A 23,961-nucleotide genomic window follows, 5' to 3' on the forward strand; every position below is an offset into this window, starting at 1 on the left:
AATCCTGAGCAAAGGAGAATGAGATATCGTCCTTTCAGATTTATGTGTGTTTATTACCAGGTACCCCAGGGCATAACTAACTAAAGATTAGCTCTGTGTTATATTCTTTCTTCTGAGATCCTGGACCAGGTAGATAATGCAATGTGAAAAACAAGGCTATAGTTCTTTTATTTTTTGTCTATATATTTCTGGGTAGCTGATGTTTTTCTTCTAAGAAAATAGGAATATAACAAATATTTTGCTTTTAAAAAGAATATCATAGACATTATTTACACAGTAAATCTGCTTGAAGTAATAATTATATTATATTCACTATGTTATAAATATGGAGACCAAATTAATAATATTATAGTATTTGCCTTTGAGCCATTTACCTTTGAAGATTAAGAAATAAAATAAGTGCCTAATGGTTGTAATGTGGTCAAATCCAAGGTTATGTCTAAGATACCATTGCAATGAGGGATTTGGGGAAAGAAGAGGGATTTTCTTTTCTCTATTTAAAGTTTTATTTTTTCCCATTATCGAAATCCTAAGAATTCTTACGTGCCTAATAACGTATTTTCCAGATCACATTTTCCCACCCAATAATATTTGGTCTTTTCTTCTAACTAGATTTCATAGCTAATGATATTTATACACAACACCATGTAAACATCAAATCTCAGAGCAAATAATTTGCATAAGATCAAAAGTTCTTAAAGTAGATGGAGCACACTATCATTCAGATATTGCAACTTCTGACTTTGGATCTGTGATTATCTAACAGCTTTGCACACAGTGCAAACTCTTCTAAATACAGCTGTTTATATTTTACATTTGTTGACATGCAAAATAGTTATACACAATGTAATAGTTTGGGGGAATCAAGATTAGTCATGAACTCATTCTATTATTTGCTCTGGTACCTTTTGAAAAATTAAAATAAGAAGCAAATATTAGCTGACAATGATTAGTAATTTGATAATGTGTTTCATAGAAACATTAAGTAGCCCTAGCAGGGATATCCTTAGAAACTGCTAAAACCTTAGCTGCTGAACCTGTGTTTTATATATTTTCTGTATCAAAGGGATTCTGGGAGGTTATCAAGTCCTCAGTGCCTAAACCATTTTCTAATCCTATGATCTAAGTCAGTCATTTCCAAATGGAGATCTTTTATAAAAAATGCTATAGATTAAGTTCTCTTTCAAGTATTTATTTGTTCATATACCTGAGGCTTATACACTCATAGGGCCCACAAAGTTCCATAATCTACCATGTTTAGGATGGAGTAGTTGGAAATCCACTGATATAATTTAATCTGAGTCCTATGGTCTAACCAGGTGAAAGCATGATGCAAATCCCAGTTGAAAGTAAAAACCCTGAGAATTATTATGGAGCAGGAGGGGTTGGGGGTAGGGAGGAGGTGGGTAAGTTGAAGGGGGAATGACATAATTCCTGGTCAATGACCAGGAGTACCAATGTCTGAGAGCAGGAGAATATGAATACCCCAGCTCAAAAATGAGAAAATGTGTCCTTCCTCTGTTTTATTTTGTGTTTTTGTTTTGTTTTATTCAGTTCATTAACAGATTGGATGTTGGATGTTGCCCTAATATATTGATTGCAAAAGACTATTCTTTTTACTCAACCCACAGATTCAAATGCTATTCTTCCAGCTCCATTTGTCACTACCACTATGAGCTACATTATGTGAGGCTACAATGCACCAATAAGAGTATAAAAAATTACTCAATTAAACCATTCTGTTATTTGAAAAACAAAACAAAACAAAATTATATTTTCTTCTCAAAATGCCTTCACACCCTAAAATAATGTTTAACCAGCTGTCTGGGCATCTCTTGGCTCAGTCAAATTGATGCATAAAATTATCCATCATATTATAACATTAGAGAATAAATCAGCCTAAGAAAATGAGATACTATGTAAAAATTCAGCAGATGTGGATTATTTGGCAATAAATGCTAGATAAGATATATTAAATATAGGTTATATTGTATAAACCTTTTGGAAAATATTAAATATTTTGGATTATTACAAATTTGAACTGAAATACTATGTCTAATCAATACCATTAACAATTACGGCATCAGCCTTACTTTGTCCTATTCAACCCACTGAACATTACTTAGGACCCTCCACACATCTAGCCACATGAATTCAAACTGTGTCAGAAACTATAAAATCACGCACTTTAGATGGACAATTGGTAAGATGTAAAAATGCAGATTAGAAAGTTCTGTATTAAACTGGATTATGAAAAAGTATAAACTGTAGTGACTGGTGAGCTTTATCTTCTTGCTTTCTGTACTGGAGATACATTTCTGTACTGGAGATACTCTCCATTTGAGGTGATAATCGAGTAGATGAATGAAAACGCAGGAAGGTTGAAATGATGAATATCTGAAATACTCAAACCTTTAGAAACTCCTGTGACTCAATGTTGTATTTATATAATTTAAATTTTCTAAAGTTTCACTAAATATAATTAATAGTATATTGCTCCATTAGTGAGGAACCAAAGATATCAAGTGCAACATGTATTTGATAATGGATATAGCTAAATATGTATAGACATACAAATGTACCCCCTGAATATATGGAATTTTATCGGCCCTTTAAGTTATGCTTTATATATCAATGTAAATTAGCAATACTTTATATGTAGAAAATTGCTTTATACACTGTTATTCAAAGAAAGTCATGGATATTGGCATCTCCCTTAAAATAATATCATAGTAAAAAATTAAAATATGTCTCATGCTTTATTATTGAGAATATAATCTTTTAACATTAACATTAAAGAAATATGTTTGATTTTGGGGAAAAAAAGAAAATCCCGAATATCTTTGAACATATACTTGAATTAGTCAGTTAAAGCTCATAAAACACAAAAGACTAAGCCAGTGTTAGCTCTAGCCAGTTTCTTGATTTCCATCTTGTCTATTTTTTCTGTCTAGAATGCAAAAATTCCTTTTACATGGTAACTTCTAAATGAGGTAACTTTGGAGCAACCTAAAATATTCCAACAGTGTACGAAGCAGCAGTGAAGTTCCAGCTTACTGAGTTTTGCCTATAGCCAAGTGAAGATGGAACAGGTTTGTTTTTGTCCCAAATATAAACTCAGCAGTTTTTCCCTGTCAGCAGCTGCTATTCAGATGCATATATGGTCTTCCACTTAAAATTCAAATCTATTTTTCTTCTTGTCCTTAATCATTTGCATGCATTAACATTTGGAATATCAACAGTGTTAAAGCAAAAGTTAATGCTGTGACCTATGTATTTTGTGAATGCTTAAATTATTCCTGAAACTAATCTCTGCCTCTAGAAATTAGAATAGTGCTTACCTTTTGTGGATCGACTGCGTGGGAAGGCCTAGGAGGGCTTCTGCGTTCCCGTATTAATCTACTTTTGATCTGAGACTGGACACACAGGTGTGCTCAGGCCAAGGACATTCATCAGTCTGTGTGACTTTCTGCAAATCATTTTTCTAAATGTATTATTTTACTTTACTTATAGCTCTTTATAGCAATATTTTAAAATAAGTTTTAATCATAAAAATAGATCTTTTATTCATGTTAGATCATTCTAGATGTTTTAATATTATAACAGCAATAAGCTCAATGAAAGATAAAATGACGTGGACAATACAGTATTAAATGTCAACTGAACCTCTTTATTATCGTCTTTTTAATTTTTAAAAAGGCTAATGTATGAAATATAATAATAATGTATGAAAATAACCGGTGCTTGAAAGTAACTTTATATTTTATGAACTTATGCAGCATTACTTTCTGATAAATCTTTCTTAAAACATAGGCAAATATTTGCAAATATTTTATAAAAGGTTTGTTAGTAGTATTACTCATTATATAATTACATGTAATTATAAATACTTGAATATATTAGGGAAGATCAGAAAACAATACCTCAAGCTATCACACTTGACCTAGTAATTACTTTGAATTTAAAAAGTAGCTGCAAGGTCTCTCTGACCGTCTCCAGTTCCCCATGTCTCTGTATCTTCCTTCTCACTTGAAATGCTGGGAAGGAAGATGTGGTGGCACACTTGTAATCCCAGCATTCAGGAAGTGAAGACTGGAGCATCGCTGTTCCTGGACAGCCTCAGCTACTTAGTGAGGTCCTTTGCAACTCAGTGAGACACAAAAGAAGAGATATAAAGGGCCAACAGATACATGAAAATATGTTCTTCATCACTGGCCATCAGGGAGATGCAAATCAAAACTACACTGAGATTCCATCTAACACCAGTCAGAGTGGCAAGCATAAAGAAATCAAACAACAACAAATGCTGGCGAGGATGTGGGGAAAGAGGAACTCTTTTACACTGTTGGTGGGAATGCAAACTAGTTCAGCCACTATGAAGATCTGTGTGGAGATTCCTAAGAAAGGTGGGAATAGATCCACCATATGATCCAGCTATACCACTCCTGGGTATCTTTCCAAAGGGGTTGAATTTAGAGAAATACAGCAACATATGCATACCTATGTTAATAGCAGCACAATTTGTAATAGCCAAAATATGGAACCAACCTAGGTCTCCATTAACAGATGAATGGATAGCAAAACTTTGGGAAATACACACAATGGAATTCTATTCAGCCATAAAGAAGAACAAAATTATATCATTTGCAAGAAGATGGAAAGCCCTGGAGAACATTATGTTAAGTGAGATCAGCCAAGCACAGAAGGAGAAGGTACATGTTTCCTCTAATATGCCCAAACTAGGAAACACAGAGGATACCAGTGGGACTCCAGATAATGGAGGGGAAATATCAGCTAAGTTTGAATGGAAAGATAGGAGAGGAGGAAGGCTTATCTTGGTTAATGAGGGTCTACATCTGAATATGTGTAAAATTATAAATATGACATGGTTAACCTGAACAACCATTGGTAGGAGGGGGGAAGGGAAAACGGGGGCGGGAGGAGAGGGCACCAAATATAGTTTAAATGTATACTATTTATGTTCAATAAAAAAATTGTTTAAAAAAATAATAATAAAGACTAGCCGGACATGGTGGCAGACGCTTGTAATCCCCATGCTTGGGAGGCGGAGACAGGAGGATCTCGTAGGTTCCAAGCCAGCCGCATTGGTTTAAGAGACCCTGTTTCCAAATAAAAAAGTATAAAATGGATCTGGGAGTGTAGCCCGGAGGAAGAAGGGTTTCCAGGAACCCCAGTACCACCAATAATAATAATAATAATAATAATAATAATAATAATAACTAAAAAATAGGGCTGGGGGTATAGCTTGGAGGTACAATGTCCCTGGTTCTGTCCCCAGTACTACACACACACACACACACACACACACACACACACACACTAAATAAATAAATAAATAAATAAATAAATAAATAAATAAATGCTGGGAGGAGCTTTTCCCTGGTTTCATTTTATAACCAATGAGAGTTCCTCCAAAATGTATGCAGGTGTCTTGAGCATCTTCCTTATAATCTCACTCTACAGGAAAGAAAACTAGAGTTAACACCACACCATGAGCTCAGATGAACACTGATTCAGGTTTCTCTCTGTTCTTGGATGCCCATTCTCCTCCCCTAATAATAATTTTCTCTTTCTCTAAAATCAAATACATTCTCCACTTCTTTTTTCCCTATCAAATGGGTATGCAAGCTTCTAAACATTGTTAGATGACTGGATACGCACATTCCAGGGTGCTTTTATGCATGTCACAAAGTTTCTTCCTTCTCTTCTGTTAATCTGTCTTTATTTCATCAAACTCAATTACTGTACACCTTAGAGAGCAAAGTTCTTTTTACCCCTACAGTTTATAATATTTTATAATATATAGTATATCATAATAGTAATTGGATATAGTATCATAAAATTAGAATTTATTAATATAATAACTTGCTGATGTAACTCAGTTTAAATGTTTCTGGTTTCTTCCATATTAACATAATATTTCTTATATGAATTATTATCATTATTATTATTATTGTTATGTTACTATCTTTTTGTGGTAGTGGGGATGGAACCTGGGAGCATTTTACTTCTAATAGATACCCCTAGCCCATTTTTGTTATTTATTTATTTATTTATTTATTTATTTATTTATTTATTTGTTGGTGGCACTGGGTTTCCTGGAAGCTCTTCTGCCTCCGGGCTACACTCCTAGACATATTTTATATTTTTATTTGGAAACAGGGTCTCTTAAGCCAGCGCGGCTGGCTTTGAACTTGTGTGATCCTCTTGTCTCTGCCTCCCAAGCACAGGGATTACAAGCGTGCGTCACCACGCCTGGATTGTTCTTTATTTTTAAACAGGATCTCACTAAGTTGCAGAGGGCCTCACTAAATAACTGAGGCTGGCCATGAACCTCCCAACCTCCTGTCACAGCCTTGAAAGTCCTGGGATTATAAGTGTGCACCACCAAACCCCGCTTGAATTAAATATTCATATGATTTTAAATTGTTTTTGAAGACTCTTTATTCAACTATATTAGCTTCCATACTCAAAATACTTAAGAATTAAATTGATGATATAAAAATACTGAATTCAGTGAAAATCATATTTTTCTGTATGCTTATGATGATATGAGAAGATAAAAATGCAGTCAAGTTCGGTGATTGTCTTGCAGTCACCATGATAAAAGAATAATCCAACAAACTGGTAATTTATCATGACTTACTTGGTTTCCCTAGTTTCACTGAGTTGTAAATAATTTTTTAAAAATATATCTATTTAAGGTATATGATGCTTGAATGTTTTGATAATACAGAGACTGAGAAATGGCTGTAACTCTCAAGCATATGAATATATCAGTCTCCTTACATAGTTAACGCTCATTTTCATGGAAAGAACATCTAAGCTGTCTTAGAAAATTTCAAGTATACCTCACAGCATTATTCACTACAGGCATCGTGCCAGCTTAGATCTCTAGAATTATTCATCACCAAGAAGTTTGTGCCTTTTGCAAACATGTCCCCCTTCTTCCTTCTCTTCATCCCATTTTTCTTCCATTCCTGTCTTCTTAGTCCACCATGATTCTTTCTAATTCTACGAATTTGAAATTTTAGATTTTACATGGAAATGAGATCATGCAGCATTCGTCTTTCTGAACCTGGCTTATTTCACTTAATGCAATGGCCTATAATCCCTGTCCATAGATCATCAACATTTTTTTAAATTAAAACCAGCACTTCATTGATGGATTTCAAGAAGTTCTGCATATGGGAGTGGGGAAACATGACTCCTTACCTCAGCCACTTATGTATTTTTCAACTGGTGGCATTGGGTTGCAATCCCAGGACTTGGGAGACTGAGACAGGAGGATGGCAGGTTCAAGGCCAGCCTCAGCAATGTAGTGAGACTCTCAGCAACCTAATACTCTGTTTCAAAACAAAAATAAGATGGGTTGGGGCATAGCTTGGAGATAGACTGTCCCTGGGTTCAATATCCAATAACACACAAAGAAATAAAAATAATAATAATAAATAATATTTAAACAAGGAAAATATTTTTTCTAAAGAGAAGTTCTAAAATTGCCTATGCAAACTCTCTTAACCTAGCAACTCCACAGATGAACATCAGAAACACAGGTTGCTTACCACCATGATACAAATCCTTACAGAAGAGCAAATGGAAAGATTTAATAACTCCAGTGAAGTGGAGATTTTGAGCAGATGTCTAGATTGTTCAGTCATAGCTCCTGGCTTGGTGAAGTTTTCTGTCTCTGGAAAACTCTGCTGCCTGATTCTTTGCTGTGTCATCTCTGACATCCGAAGCAGTATTTAACCTCCCATCTGTGTTGGAGAAGTGGGTTTCATTACAACAGCCCCTATAATTTATGCCTGCAAAGGTTCTCTAGGGTCTATACACCAGACTGCTTGCAAAACATGGCTGGATTGGAATGAGAAGCTTGAATTTTTATCCAGAGATGTAGATGTAAACAGTACACAGACTAGAAGCTTTTTTTCTTTTATCTCCATTTAAAAATACAGATGAAATTTAGCTGTTGGAGTATTGCTCAATCCCCCATCTCAACGACTTCATACTGTGTAAATATTGTGATCTTAATAAATAAATACCGAAGCACAGCTGGCGCCAGCAAGATATCGCTGTTAGGTTGCTGTGGCCCTGTTATCACCAGTGGGTGTTGCTAATTATTCTCAGAACTCAGGCTTGGGCATACTAGGGGAAAGGAATGCAGAGGAAAGTCAACAGAGGTTGAAGCAAAAATAAAACATTGTTTGTTTCAGTCTATAGCAAGGGCATTCCACCCTTGTGAAAACCAGAGATACATACAGTATAGGTATGTGCTCTACTTTTCTCTGTAAAAATGATTTAACAACACTATTTATTTCAGCCCTTGATTACATTCCAGCTGATTAAAATGCATACCACTTGTTTGTAAGGGCAAGAAGAGGTAATTGGGGTGTTCAAAGGACAGCACTGGGAGCCCGAATGTCTTAAATGAATGAGTTTACCGAAGGAAAGAGCTTTTTTTCCCCTTCCTCCCTGCTTTTCTGGCAGGTGTGTTAATGACCTAGCTCTGCACATCACACACAAAAGAAGTTCGCTGTGTACAACGTTCTTGACTTGAAAAAGCAGATGCTCTTTAGACATATTGTCAAACAGAAGAGAAGCTGCATATGAATTGCTACATTCCTTTTTTGAAAATGCCACGGTTAATTTTTAATTGCTGGCAGCAGGGTAGACCTGATGACCACAGCATTCCACCCAGGTAGAGCTGGCGCTGGCTCATCAAACCACTGCCACTTCTCAAGTAACATTATTTGACTTTGAGCCCAATGGATAAGCAATGAGAGAGAGAGAGAGAGAGAGAGAGAGAGAGAGAGAGAGAGAGAGAGAGAGAGAGAGACCATGGTTAAAGGGCCTCTCATTGTTTTGTTAAATAATCTATTCTCATTTATGACTCTCAGCATTCCATTACACAACAGGGGGGAGTAACTTCAGAAAATGCAAATTACTATAAGTCCAAGTTGGATTCTTCCTTCTCTAGCTTCCCCCACCTCTCCTCTTTAGTGTGGCTCTTGGCAAGCCTTCTCCTCTGACCCTCAACAACCCCCCTCCCACCTCCCTATTATTAAAACAATTCAGATTCTAAGGCAAGATGGTTTGGAGACAGTTGTTCCTGTGATTCTCCATGGGGCATCTCTGTCCTCTAAAATCTATTACAAGTCCTGAGCCAGTTGGCAATTCCCTGCTGCTTTATTCAAGAATGCCTGCTGTTGAGGAATTCTTAGGATTTTTTAGCTTAGGGAAGAAAAATGTTCAGTACTTACGGAAACTGTTGGGAAATTTCTATCAGGCAGTGTATGTGCAGAAGAAGTTTGCACTGTTTCATAGTTTGTATTCTTATTGGGATTATGCAAGTGGCGTCATTCTTCATGTTATTCTATATCCCAAACAAATTCTTGAACCAGATAATAAAGCTACTAATGCCTGAAACAGATTGCGTCTGTTTTCACTAGTTCCATCTGAATGTCATTTCTATAGTTGCCTTCTTGAGTCACTATATTAGTAAAGTGATACTCGTTTCAATTAAATAGGGGAAAAAAAAAGCACTCTCAGAAACAGCATCTTGCATGGTTTCAGGCATAAAAAACATTGATGTCACAGGGGCAATAAAAAATAAAAGGGCAGCTCACATCATGAAGTTAATATTTTAGCTAGGCCAGTAGTACTTTTAAATAAGCTCTCAAATGGACAAAACTATTGTCATTAAAATTCAAATCTTAGATCTCCTACCTGACCTCTCCCAATTTCCCACTTTGATCTAGACTTCTTTTTCTTTGAGGTTCCCTTTCTGGGCTCTATTTCTTATCCTGATTTTGATCTCAACTTTGACTTTCTCTGAACTACATTCTTTTTAATTTTCAGCAGTGTTTGTTTGTTATTTTCAGTGATATTTGTCTCAAATCGATTCTGTGGCTTCTGATGCTTCTAAGTGAGATCTTCTCCAGTCCATCAGAGCCACAGGAAATTTGATAGCTAATCATAATTCTAATTGTGTTAACAACCAAGTCAGGTCTGACTATGGTGAATGTTAATTTTGTTCAAAGTCAAAAGGTTTGAATGAGATTTAGATGAATTCTAGTTCAAGTGTTTTTTTTTTTTGTTTTTTTTGTTTTTTTTTTTTAAACACAGGCATTATGTCTAAAACTGACCTAATGGTTACCTGGAAGTCTCTGTTTTATGTGGCCACAAAGATAGAACTGTTATTACTTTCCAACGGTAACTCATTATTTTGGAAAGCTCTCATCATGATAAATCATTTTTAATCCTGAGCTGCTCTCTCCTTTTTTGGTGGTTTTCTTCCCCTACTCCAGCCACATAAAATCAATGTGACATTTCTTTGAAGTGACTATTCTTCAGATATTAGAAGACTGTTTTGTTTGCAAAAAAATTTTTTTTCTCTCAAAGAAAAAAATCTCCGCATTTTCCAACAATTTTTCAAATTGTTAAAGTCCCTCTTCTTGTCACTGTAAGCATATTCCTGTTTATGTTTGTTTCTTAAAGTTTAAATTAAATACAATTAGGACTAGTATCTTTTTTTTTTTTTGCATTCCCCAATGCCAGTTATGTTTAGCATATGGAGGCAAAATGGTATAGGAAATAGTTATCAGGTTTGCAGAAAGATCTGGGCAAAATCTCAGTCCTACCACCTGCTAGTTCTCTTATCTTAATCCTATTAGGTAAAATCTTTACCAAGATCTTTCTCATCTTTGAAAGAGGATTGCTGTGAGAACTTCAAATTACACAGTAGTACAACTAGTAGAGTGCCTGGCTTTTCATTCATAGTAATTACTTCTTTATTAGGTAGGCAATACTGATGAAAATGCTGATAGTGCCATTATATCATTTTGCTTTGGACTTAATATTTTTGATAATCTTACCTAATATTCAACCAATTATTTTTCCTTCTTTGTCTTCTTTTATTATGTTCCATTTTTAATATTCATGCCATATGAGATCAAAGAGGAGGTTTTCAAATTGAATTTACAGAGTGTCTCAATACTTTTTTTCACAGCGATCATAGAACAAAAAATATAGCATACTATCGTGTTTTATAAGTAGATATTACTTATAAAATTATTGTTTTGTTGTAAAAACTTAGAAACAAAAATAAATTGAAATAAAGTAACATTTTTGTATTTTATCTAACCATAGTTATTAAGTAGTGGGAGGAATGCACAAATTGGTTACTGACAACCTCTCAAAATTTGAACAGCACTATCTTTATTTTCTCCAGTACTTGTATTTGAACACAGAAACCTTCTAAACCGCAGCTTTGTAAAAATATGGCATCATTAAAATGAATGCAAAACTTATAAAGTTCTAGCAGTTTAAATGTCTTATCTGCAATTCCCATAAATATGTAAAATATTGCTTTGCATCTCCATGAATTTCTTCTTACAGTATCAGAACCATGGGGTTAACATTTACATAACATACCCAGATTATGTATTTTTATTTTTAATGCATTAGCTTTAGTGCGTAGCAATCATACCTATGATATGCTTCAGAGATTTTACATATGAATATGATATTTAAAACATAGCACCATAGTTAAGTTCTGTCTTACAAAGTAATGGAAGTATACTTCTGCTGGTTCAAATGTATGTGTGATTTGATTTGTCATGAAACTTGATAGGAGGATTTTCTTCATAGCATGAAATGTTATATTAAAATTATATATAACCACTCTTTCTATTACCTATTGGTTACTGATGAATAGCACTGGTCTCAGCCACAGCATTACCTACAGTGATCTGACGTATGTTATTCTTCCTGAGATGTGATTTTTTACACAGTATTTCTCATTATAATCATCAAAGATGAAATAACATCTTTTGAGAAATTGAAGGCTGACATACTGTACTCTCAGCTAGTTTTAAAGAACCAGAATTTATAAGGTATTGTGGCTTTTTTTTTTCTGTTCTCCTATTGAAATTAGAAGCTATAAGGCTGAAATAATTCTCCAGGATGTCTCATGGTGATTCCTTGCACACTTGTTAGAAGAGAGGACTACAGGTTGGGATCATCTGACAATTGTCAGGAGTGAAATGTGTGAGCTATAAAATGCTATACTTCTGAGACCTGGAGAAGATTTTCACAGACCACTAATGTGCTTGAAATAGTTCATTAGTAAACACCGTTCTCAGGTAAATTCACCAAGAAGCTTCTTCCCCAAGTCACCCAATGCTCAGGATGGTTTCCTAGCAATATAACTACCAGGATTAAGACTGTAGTTTTGCCAGTTTCTGTAGTATATGGTTATTCATTTCCACATGTTCCCTTCAGCATCTTCCAAACTAAATACATGTCTCGTAACTACTTTTAAATTTTCAATGGGCTTTTTAAATTAAAAATTGAGTAAAAATATTAAGAAGTCAGTCTCAAAATAGGGAGGAAAGACATAGAAGAGCAAAATATCCTGCCTTATGAAAAATAATAAAGAATATAGCAAACATTAATAAGCAGGGACAACATTTTTCCTCTATACAGTAAAAATTCCTTAGTGTTTTTTCATGCTAATTTTCTTCAGTATAGATTTTAAAATAAATATTATAAATATTTGAAATAATATTTTATTCTTTTTATAAGTGTAAGAGTTATTCTTAAATCAGTATTCAAGACAATTCCAGAACTTGAAATTCTAATACATGGTTGTAATCATTCAGAGTGTTTTTTTAAATTATTCCTACGATGCATTTCTTTGAAATTTTTATTTAATATAATTTTTATGTGATATGAAGTTTTCAATAATACAAATTATGACTGTTCTTATTTTATCTATATCAATTTTTTCCTAAAGAGCAATCCATATAATATTGATGTACTCTAAGTACTACCACTTATATAATAATGTCTATCTCTCATGTTACATTTTCCCTTTTACCCCAAACAAGGAAGAAAGAACACCACCTCATATCCACACAAAGTAAGCCTACAATACTGTACCTAGACAAACCTTTTTCACCTTGTTATAATTTCTTATTCATAAAGCTCAAATGCAGATTTTGAACAACCAGAGTTCATTTTGACACTCTTGTGCCGACTCCCTTTTTGTATTGCTGCCTACTATCTTACAGATTGTGTAAAATTGTAGAGCTACATAATGCCTGGCCAACTTCCTTCACAGAGAGCACCCCAATCCATATGATAAAAGGACACAATAAAATACCAACAAATCAGTGCACAATAAAGCAATAAAAATAGACAATAATATGCTGTTTGTGCTATGAAAAAAATTCAGCTTGCAGTGAAGAACAAAGAGGTTCAGTTTAGCTATTAAGTGTCAAGAAAATCTGTTGGAAGAATGTTGGAAGCACAAAGAAAGGCAAAGAATTAAGAGATAAGTGAGAGAGAGGAAAAGGGAGACAAAAAAAAAAAGAGTGAAGCTATGGCAGTATGGAAAATGTTTCACGTGGATTAGTCCATTCCCTGTCATTCATAACACAGTATCACAGAATAAATTATAAAGAAACAAAGAGATTTGGTCCTGGAGTGGTGGTGCATGTCTGTAATCCTTATACTGAGAGGCTGAAACAGGAGGATGGCAGGTTCCAGGCCAGCCTCAAACTTAATAGGACCCTTAGCAACTTAGCAAGATCCTACTTCAAAATAGAAAGGGATAGGCAGGAGTTGAGTGGCAGAATGTCCCTGGGTTCAATCCCCAGTACAAATAAATAAATAATTAATAAATAATAAATAAATGAGAGGCTTATTTTGTCACAGCTCTGGTCCAAGGTTGAAAGCTGCCTTCTTGGTGGCAGAGTCTTGAGTCAGTACAAAGCATAACGTGGCCAGAGACAGAAAACCAAACTGGCTTTTATAGTAGATCCACTTTTGAGATTATCCATTAAGGTAATTCATTATTTGCAAAGATAAAACACCTATGGTTATGGAGACAGATCTCTAACCACCTCTGTAATATCCCACCTAGTCCCACCTTTTAATATCTCAAATGGTGATTAAATATCAACAGACGTATTAGAAGGGACAAGCTACATTCAAACCATACAAATCTGTTTATGGGACTCAATGCAGCTTGGTATAGCTGACATGTGAACTCAGCTATGTGAGTGCATATGTAGAGGGAAGGGGTGTTTTAATAAAGCAAAGCTGGGGGAGTGAGGGCTACTTCATGGAAGACTTTGACTCAAATGAAAAGCCCGATGATGTTTTGGATTTAGTTAATTATGAATGATGCTGGTATCCTTGTGTAGGATGGTTATGAGGGCTGCTAACCAAGATAAAGAGTTCAGATGAGAGATTAGAGATGATATTTTAAAACCAAGTGTTCTTAATTAGAAAACTTCTAATGATTCAACATTTGCATGATGTGGGATTTAAGATTAAGTCCCACACTATACAAATTTGTACTTAATCTTTCTGGGCCTTGATATGGGAGGAATAAGAGTGACTGACAGACAGTGGGAAGTTTAAATGAGACTATGCATAGGCAATGATTAGTTCAAAGAGTGTCACATAATAAGAACTTAAGAAGAGAGAGAAGATGATGGATAAAACCTATTTAAAGGTATATTATTGAGCTGGGCATGGTGGTACCTGCCTATAATCCCAGTACTTGGGGGACTGAGATAGGAGGATCAAAATTCCAGGACAGCCTTAGGAACATAGGGAGTCACTGCAAACAAATGGGATACTGTTTCAAAAATAAAAATAAATAAATAAATAAAAAGAGCTAGGGGTATAGTTCAGAGGTAGGATACCCGGGTTCAATTTTCAGCACACAAAAAATAAAAATAAATAAATAATAAACATTATTTAATATATAGAAATTGTTTAAATATAGGTAGTGAGTTGAGAGTAGTGGTTCATGATTGTAATCCCGGCACCTGGGAGGCTGATACAAGAGGATTGAAGGTTTGAACCCAGCCTCAGCAACTTAGTGAGGCTCTTAGAAACTTAGGGAGGTCTGAGGTATATTTTGGAGGTAGAAGCCCCTTAGGTTTCATCCCTAGTACCAGAAAGAAAGAAAGAAAGAAAGAAAGAAAGAAAGAAAGAAAGAAAGAAAGAAAACAAATGATGAAAAAGAGTTTATAATAAAGGTCAGAAAATTATAGGCTGTGTGCCAAGTCTTTCCATGTACCCATTTTTGTAAATTAGGTTTTATGGAATCAGGGCCACTGGAATGTGTTTATGCATTGCGTGTGCCTGGTTTCTTGTTAGGACAGAATTAAGCAGTCACCATGAAAAACATTTAGCTCTCAAGGGAGAAAATATTAACTCTGACCCTTACAGAAAAAAATTTATTTAATTATGGTCTAGAATTACCATTTATCATATTAGCAAATATTTTCCATTTGAAAACCCTGAGCTCTCAATTATATACTCCAGGATCAGCATACTCATACTTCCTATAATGAATCCAGTTTACCTTTTATCTGCCTTTAGTAAATCTCTACTCACTTAAGACCCCCCCCACCCACCCAAATATCTTTGTTGTTTTCTACTCTTATTGTACTCTCAAAGAAGTCTCATTTCAGCGCTTTGGAATAGAATTCTGTGCCAGGCAAGCATGTTCACAGGTCATTCTTGATATTTTAATTGTCTCTGAGAGATCATAAAGGTTTTAAATCTTCACATTCCTTCTATTCAAACTGAGACAAATAAGTAGGAACAGTGTGTAGATACTGACTGACTTTGACAAGAATGCTGATGGCTTGGACTGGAAGGAGAGAGAGAGAAAGAGAGATGAGGCAGGAGGAGATGATGGAGAATGAGAGAAGGGCGTAACGGATGAGAAAAGCAAACTTGGAGAGCATAGAAGGCTTGAAGAAAAGCAAAGAAATAGAGCGAGTTGGCCCTAGAGACGACCTGGAATGGAACTTAACTACTTTATTCTTATCCATAACACCTTGGTTTGCAACTTTCTCAGGTCAAGTGTTCATTACATAATCATCACTAATTGTCTCAGAGAGAGAGTTGGTCTTTATTCTCACCCACCTGTGTATAATTCATATTTGCTATTGTGAAGAGATTTCTAAGAATATAATGGAAAGCCCAATTATGAAATATTAGAACTCTGTAAGGAAAACAGAAGTCATTCTACCACCCAGAATTTCACATCCTCAGGATAAGTTTCAATATAACCAATGCATTATATCAACATCCAACCTTAACAATAAGAGACAGTAGTGTGGTGGAGTGTGGATACAGAGAAAGTGGAGTTTTTATCTAGATGTATTATTAGCTGTATTACATTAATAAGTTACTACATTCTCTAAGCTACAGCATTTCAATGTTTATGGTGTAAATAAACTATCTTACATAAGACTTATGAGAATAAAAATGTATTATGTATAGAAAACATATATCTGTGTGCCTGCCATGTAGAACATGTTGAGGAAATTGCAGGTATTATAGTCACTGTTGTGATTATTGTCATTAACAACAATGGCTGAATGTCTAGCAGAAAAATCCTAGTAATTTACCACCAGGCAACTTGTCTATACTTTGAGGTTAGAAAAACATCAGTGTGCACCTTTTTGCAACTGAGGACAGAAATATGTGACTGTTAAGGATTCTATTGAAATCAGCATCTCCCTCTCCACAGTTGCCAGCAACTCCAGGAACCTGCACTTTTCTAAACCTGGTTGACATTAAAAAAAAAAAAAAAAAAGATTCTTAATAAAAATTGGATTGAGCAACAGTCTATTTAGAATCTATAGTGAATACCCTAATGAGATATATAATCTTGACAGGTATAGTATGTGGATAAGAAATAAGCGGTTTTGGCACATTGGAAGGATAAGCCTTGCAGAAGGCCTGGAGTGCAGAATTTCCTTCACTCTGCAGGTCTTCCCATTTAAGCAGTCTGTGTGACTTCCTAGAAATTTACACCTCTGTGGAGATACAGCAAATGGAAAAGTGTTAGTTTCCAAATCTGTTCCTCTCTGAGGAACTCTCCTGCTGGGTTTAAGCTGACTGTTCATTTTAGGCCTCATTTACTATTAAGTCTTCAGAGATGTTTTTCAATATGAACAACGGAAATGTTGCTTTAATTTAACTCGTTCTTATGTTATCCATGAATGAATAAAAACTTGAAGATCTGCAGGATTTAGAAACAGTAAATACATGAAGATTGAGTATTCATGTTCACATTTTTAAAACTTGAATTAAAATGTTAATAGATACAGACAAGCATAAAAATGGTACATATATCTGGATATCATACGATGTTATGATCAATGCATATATTGTGTAATGTTTAAGTCAGATTAAACCTATCATTCTCCTAAAACATTTATTACTTCTTTATGGGAAGAACATTTGAAATTCTCTCTTCTAGCTTTTTAAATATACAATGCACTATCATTATCATTATCTATAATCACTCTACTATGTGATTGCATACCAGGTTTAATAAAGAATTGACATGTTTAGCAATTTGGATCAGTAAGATTATAGACCTATTTTGAATATCTTTGTATGATATTTTATCATGGCAGAGTATTAAAGTCCATTAGTTCCATCTCACCAAATTTTTAGTACATTACCAACCCCACTTTACTTGAAGCAAATCACTAAAATTAGTGATTATCTCCAAATTTTGGCAAGTTAGTTAAAGAAAGGAAATTAAAAATCAGAGTCTTTGATTCCCAGGTGGCTGATTAGCACCTAAGGCAGATTACCTTTGATAGAATCACTGTTCAAATGTAGAAACTTACTATTTAAAGAGCATAGATAATCATACAAATAAAATTAACAAGGCAGCACTGAATAGGTTTTTGAGAAATAAAGCATTTTGAATCTAGGCATTTACTAAAATGAAAGCAGAGTTAACCTAGCATTTGTTTCACAAAATGATGCATTAAGAATTATTAAGAAATATAGGATATCTTTTTCCAGATGGTTTATAATTATTTAATTCATTTGGAATAAGAAATATAAGTAAAGATTTTGTCCATTTACAGAAAAGTGGATTGACCAGGTATAATATGAAACTATGTGATCAAAAACCAAGCAGATATTGGCCAAGAATAGATTCACTCATCTCTTGATAAAAGTCATTAACATGACAAAGCTTGGTTTGCTTTATAAAAATAATGAGCAGCAGTAAAAAGAAGGCAGAATATAATGAATGGTCAGCAGTTAGCAGAAAGTGGGAGAAAGGAGCTTAAAGCAACTATCTGTGTTATTACTTTGGGGGACTTTTAACTGTAATAACCTTGACCAGGCTGGGTTCCCTTGGGGATTTTACCAGAAACTATCTTCAAATACAGTTACCAACAAAGAAAAATAAGTACCATCCATCCCACATCTCATCTTTACTAAAAATGATTAACCTGTTTAAGAAAATAAGGAGTGGATTCTTCTGCAGTTTTGGGAAATTTATCATTTTCTTGTCAGTGTCACGTGTTCTGAGTTTTCAGCTGGTTTTCTCCTCTGAAACTTCTCTTTTCTAAAGAAAGAAGAATTCAATCTATTTAGAAAATAAAAATGCAAGCAGCCACTGTTTAATATTTATTTCTTGATGGATACCCCAGCATTGGGATGCTATTTGGAAGAGCAATACACATTAAAGCTGGGCATGGTGGCAATGACTTTAATTCAAGTACTCTGAAGGCTATTCGAGGTCAGCTTCAGTGACTTAGTGATACTAGTTCAAAATAAAAAGTAAAAAGTTCTGGGTGTATAGCTCATAGGTTTTCCTGGGTTCAAGCCTCAGTATCATAAAAATAAAAGAAAAAAAAAACACTTCTAAAAAATACTCAGATACCATAGCTATTTGAAGCCATCCTAGTAGTCTTACCATTCCTGCAAAGTGACTCAGTGAGAAAATAGAAAGTATCTTTGATGTTTGTCTGTACAGGAATTTTACCTTCAAGAAAATTTGTCCCTGCAGTGGTGTTCTATCTTGAGAATGAGATAATGAGGACAGGGCATGAAAAGAATCCTTGGCCCCCTCTCTGAGGCCAATGTTAAATATTTTATCTTGTATTTCACAAGCCATGTATAAGGTTAAAGAAAGACACATGATATGGGTGACATATTTGGAGACATCTGCTCCCTACATGGTCCTTGTTTACTTATGGATTAGTCCAGATTATTAGTATGGATTATAAAGCACTAAAGTATACAGGCAATTTTAATGTGCTATAATGAAAATATAAAATGTAATAGGCTATCAGAATAAATACAGATACATTTTCAAAGAAAAATGAATGAATTCATACAAGTGCTTTTGAATCAATTTGTCACAGGCATTGTGTAAGTGAAGTAGTATGTAGGAACAGTGACCATAGGATATTTTTAAAGAACATTTATTTATTGGGAATAATTATTTTAATCAGAATTTTAATTTGATACAATTAAAATTCACATCTAACTATAAGAAATAAAACAGAACAATTCTATGAACCTTTATTATTAATGTTCTGTCAATTATTAGCATTGACATTTTACTGATTTTCACTGTAATTATTTTCATAATTGCATACAAATCTACAATTAGCTCAAATTAAAGTTTAATTAAAAACCTAATCTCTACCGATATTTGTTTTATTATCATTTTTGTTTGTATGTATTTACTTTCATCCAAAGTTATCACATGTGTACATTAATGAATATACTACCAATAAGTCAAGCAGTAGATGTGTCTATCACCATAAAGTTTTCTTATATTACACTTTTATGAAATTTAACTTAAAATGAAGACAAAGAGAAGGGTTATTTCAAAGACATTGAATTTTAGAAGTCAAAATAAGTATTTATTGAGGGGAAAGTAAAGCATACATAAAGATAATTGCCATTAAATATAGGAAATGCTGCTGGGGGTGGTGGCCCACGCTTGTAATCCTCGCGTTTGGGAGGCGGAGACAGGAGACAGGAGGCTTGGGAGGAGGCTCAGGTTCGAAGCCAGCCGCGCTGGTTTAAGAGACCCTGTTTCCAAATAAAAACATAAAAATGGGACTGGGAGTGTAGCCCCGAGGTGGAAGGGATTCCAGGAACCCCAGTACCACCAAAAAAAAAAAAAAAAAAAAAAAAGAAAAAAGAAAAAAAGAAAGAAAGAAAGAAAAGAAAGAAAGAAAGAAAAGAAAAGAAATTATTATTCTAGTGTCATTATGGCAACAGAGCATCACCTCTTTGAAGAGTTAATTTCATGAGTATTAATTAGATGATTAAAAACAAACCAATGAGAGCCGGGCATGGTGGCGCAAGCTTGGGAGGCGGAGACAGGAGGATCGCCGTTCGAAGCCAGCCACACTGGCTTATGAGACCCTCTTTCCACATTAAAAAAAAAAAAAAAAAAAAAAACTAGGTACTGGAGTGTAGCCCGGAGGTAGAAGGGCATCCAGGAACCCCAGTACCACAAAAAAAAAAAAAAAAAAAAAAAAACAAGAAAACTGAAACTAAGACAGGCATGATTCTAGCTTCTTGAGAGGCTCAAACGGAACAAGAATAAATTACAAGCCAGCCAGGACAATTTAGGGAGACCTTGTCTCACAATATTATAAAATGTAAAATGGCCTGGGAGTGTGGCTCAGTGTTAGAGTGCTTACCTAGAAATTGTGAGGCCCTTAATTTATTACTCGGCTCTACATACAAGCAAGAAACACACACACACACACACACACACACACACACACACACACACATTGGTTTGTATCTATATATTAATATGTATATGTATATTATATATAGTCATATATAGTACCATATATATGTGGATGGTATATATATATAGTATACACACACAAACATACATATATTTTTTCTTACAATTTGTAGGTTAGACGTTTGAGACTACGGTAATAGGAATTACTCTTTCTTTATAGTAACATAGGAAAATCTAATCTTTCACAGATGAAGATTTCTGGAAATATTTGGCCTTATTTGGCTGTGTTCTCTGCCCTCATCTTCTCATGGCTCTTCCTGAGTTTATATATGTCTTCAAATTTCCCCTCTTTATAATGACAGCAGTCAGACTGAACCAGAAGCCCACCCACTCTATTATGTAAGCATCTTAACTCATCATATAGATGATGCCTATATTTTCAAACAAGGTGACAATTTGAGACACTAAGAATTAGAACTTCACCATATAAATGTGGGGGTATATAATTTAATCTCTAATAAAATTAAAAGAGAACAATATGCATGTATATTGACCAATAAAAATAGGACTTTGTAAATCAAGAATTATGGTTACTGTTTTCTCTATCTACATCTTTCTCACAGTGCTATTTCTTACAAAGCCTAAAGCCAATAAAAATATAACATAATATTCTGTATGCTTTGAAATTTGAAACAAATATTTTTGTTCTTATAGAATTGTATTAGGGATTATATCTGATTACATATTTTAGAAAGTAGCATTTGATAACTTGCTTGTGTGCTCTACAATTGTGGATCAAAGGCTGCATTTTAGTTAGTTTTTTTTAATTACTCTGGCTAAAGTAAATGATAAGCACAACTTAGAGGAGGAAAGGTTTATTTGGCTCACAGTTTTAGAGGCTCAGTCTGTGGTTCACCACCTAGACAGCAGAAACTGCAGCAGCAGCATAAAGTAGAGGAGAGAGGAGAAAACTAAGGACCGAGACCAAACTTCCAGTGACCCATCTCCTCTAGCCATACCCTAACTCTGAGCCTTCCTAAAGTGGCACCATACTTTCAACACATAACGCATTGGGGGATATGCTGAACTCCAACCATAACAACACAAGCTGGCTTTATGATATCCGAAAGTCAACTTTTGAAAAAATTTGGAAAATTATAACATGAAAGCATTTTGGGTCGGGAGTGGATCTAAACTGATGAACTCTTTCAAGTAACAACCCAGCTTACTCCTGTTCTTGCCTAAAACATCTCCCATTTGGATGAAAAAGCATGGTGGGAATGAGGAAAAATTTTAGAATTTGAATTTTAAATTGATATGATCACAAGTGTATAATGATTTTATAAACATACATTTCACTGTGTCTAAGGCAATATATGTGAATTGGTGAGTTTGGTTGAGTAACAGCTGAGCAGAAATCAAGGAAAAAGAATAGAATAGGCTGGTGTTCAATACTCCTTTCATTAGACAGAACAATGTACAATATGATCATGTATTCAAATTTTTTGTTCTTGTGTTTTTTTCTTCTGGTTTTGAATGGGTTTAGAAACTTCTAGGGGGCACCACTGAGAAATAATCAAGAGATTCTGAGTACATGCATTATAGACTATTATAAGAAGGTCTCAGAAGAATCAGAAAAAATATCTAGGAAATGACTTCAAAGAGTCTGAGGGGTGTTTTACTGATCATCCACTTTTGCCCTTAAAGTGAAAAGTTGGAATTCTGATTCACTAAAGACACTTCGATAAGTATTGGGGGTTATAATGCACTAAGAAGTGATGATATTAGGCCAAAAGACTTTCGCCACCATCTCTTTTTCTCCTCATTGTACTGTTTAAGGGTAGCAGATGTTGTTCTGAGTAAGTCAAATGACAGAACTCTAGCTAGACCTATTTATATCAAGGATAATTTTCAAAGAGGTTTAAAAAAGCAGAAAACCACATAAAAGTTGCTAAAACTTGATGTTGGACAGTCATTATAAGATTTGTTAAATTTATTGGTGAACCCTTTTTAAGTCTCTTTTCTCCAAAATAATTTATGGAAGGATGATATTGCTTAAACCTTCTGCTTTTCTGTCGATTTGACAGCTACCTTCAGACAGCAGATATTGACCCAAATTGCCTCTTTCATCTTTCCACTGAACCCTTTCTTCCCTCTTTCCTTGTCTCCTTCAGGATCCAAGACTGGTGTTCAGTATTTCTTTCATCACACTAGTTAAAACCAAAGTACACAGTAATTTTAGAAGTTCTAGAAAATATAGCAAGAATTACAAGTCATGTTATTTTCAGGAGCTCCTGAGGTCTTCTTAGAATAGATTTGAAGGCCATTTAAGTAAAGTCCAGCACAATTTGTACAAAATCTTATTGGAATGTTGGACTGAGCTCAATACAACAATAAAGTGTTATTTTAGTTGTCTTGATCCCCTGCACACAAACTCCCTCAGGGGCTCTGGGCAGCAAGTTTGTTTACTTGGGGCAGGATTCAAGCATTATTACCTTATTAGGCCAATTATAATAATTAAACTCACTCATTTCTACCTCTTCTTATATCAATTTAACCAAAATTTCTAATATTTACATTTAAGTGTTATAAAACTAGTTTAGAAAATCAGATAGTACTTAGGCAATAAATTATTCTCAGTTTTAGATGGCACTATCTGTAACAAAACATTTACCAAATTAGTACATTTACCATGTTCTCATTTCCTATGGTTTGAGAAAAGAATTTCCTTTAAAAACAAAACCAACCCAAATTATAGGGAAAGAGAAAATTTTAATATTTACTTTGCATTGTAATTAGTTGGGTCATTATTTTATATTCTAATAAAAAAGGACTATACATTTAAAGTGAAATTAGTCATTTGCTATTGCTTTTAGCTTCTTACTAAGCTTATATTTTAAATTTAAATATAGTGAAATTCATCCACACTGATATCATGAGTAAGACTGGAGCAAGACTTTTAAATGTTAAAATAGTATGTACTACATTATCTTTTGATTATAAAATTCAAAATTATTTTAAAAACTACATTTTAGATGTTGTAGATACCTTCACAAGTAATAGTGACTCATGAGCCCACTTACATTGTATGGAAAATAAACCACTAATAAAATTTTAAACTCAATACAAAATTGTGTTTTTTCAAACTACAATGGATGACAATTTCTGATTTTGTTATCATTCAAATACCACATAAATATTTCCAAATAAAATGCAAAATGATTTTTAAAATCTAAAGTGTAACTTTATTTAATATAAGAGCAACTTATATGAGAATAGCATTGTTTTACTTGCTTTCAAATACCTTTATGTCTGGCTTCACAGGAGAGAACAGGATTCCCTCATGTAGTCACTCATGTATTTCCACT

This window comes from Muscardinus avellanarius (assembly GCF_963383645.1).
Source record: "Muscardinus avellanarius genome assembly, chromosome: 8".
Classification (NCBI taxonomy): domain Eukaryota; kingdom Metazoa; phylum Chordata; class Mammalia; order Rodentia; family Gliridae; genus Muscardinus; species Muscardinus avellanarius.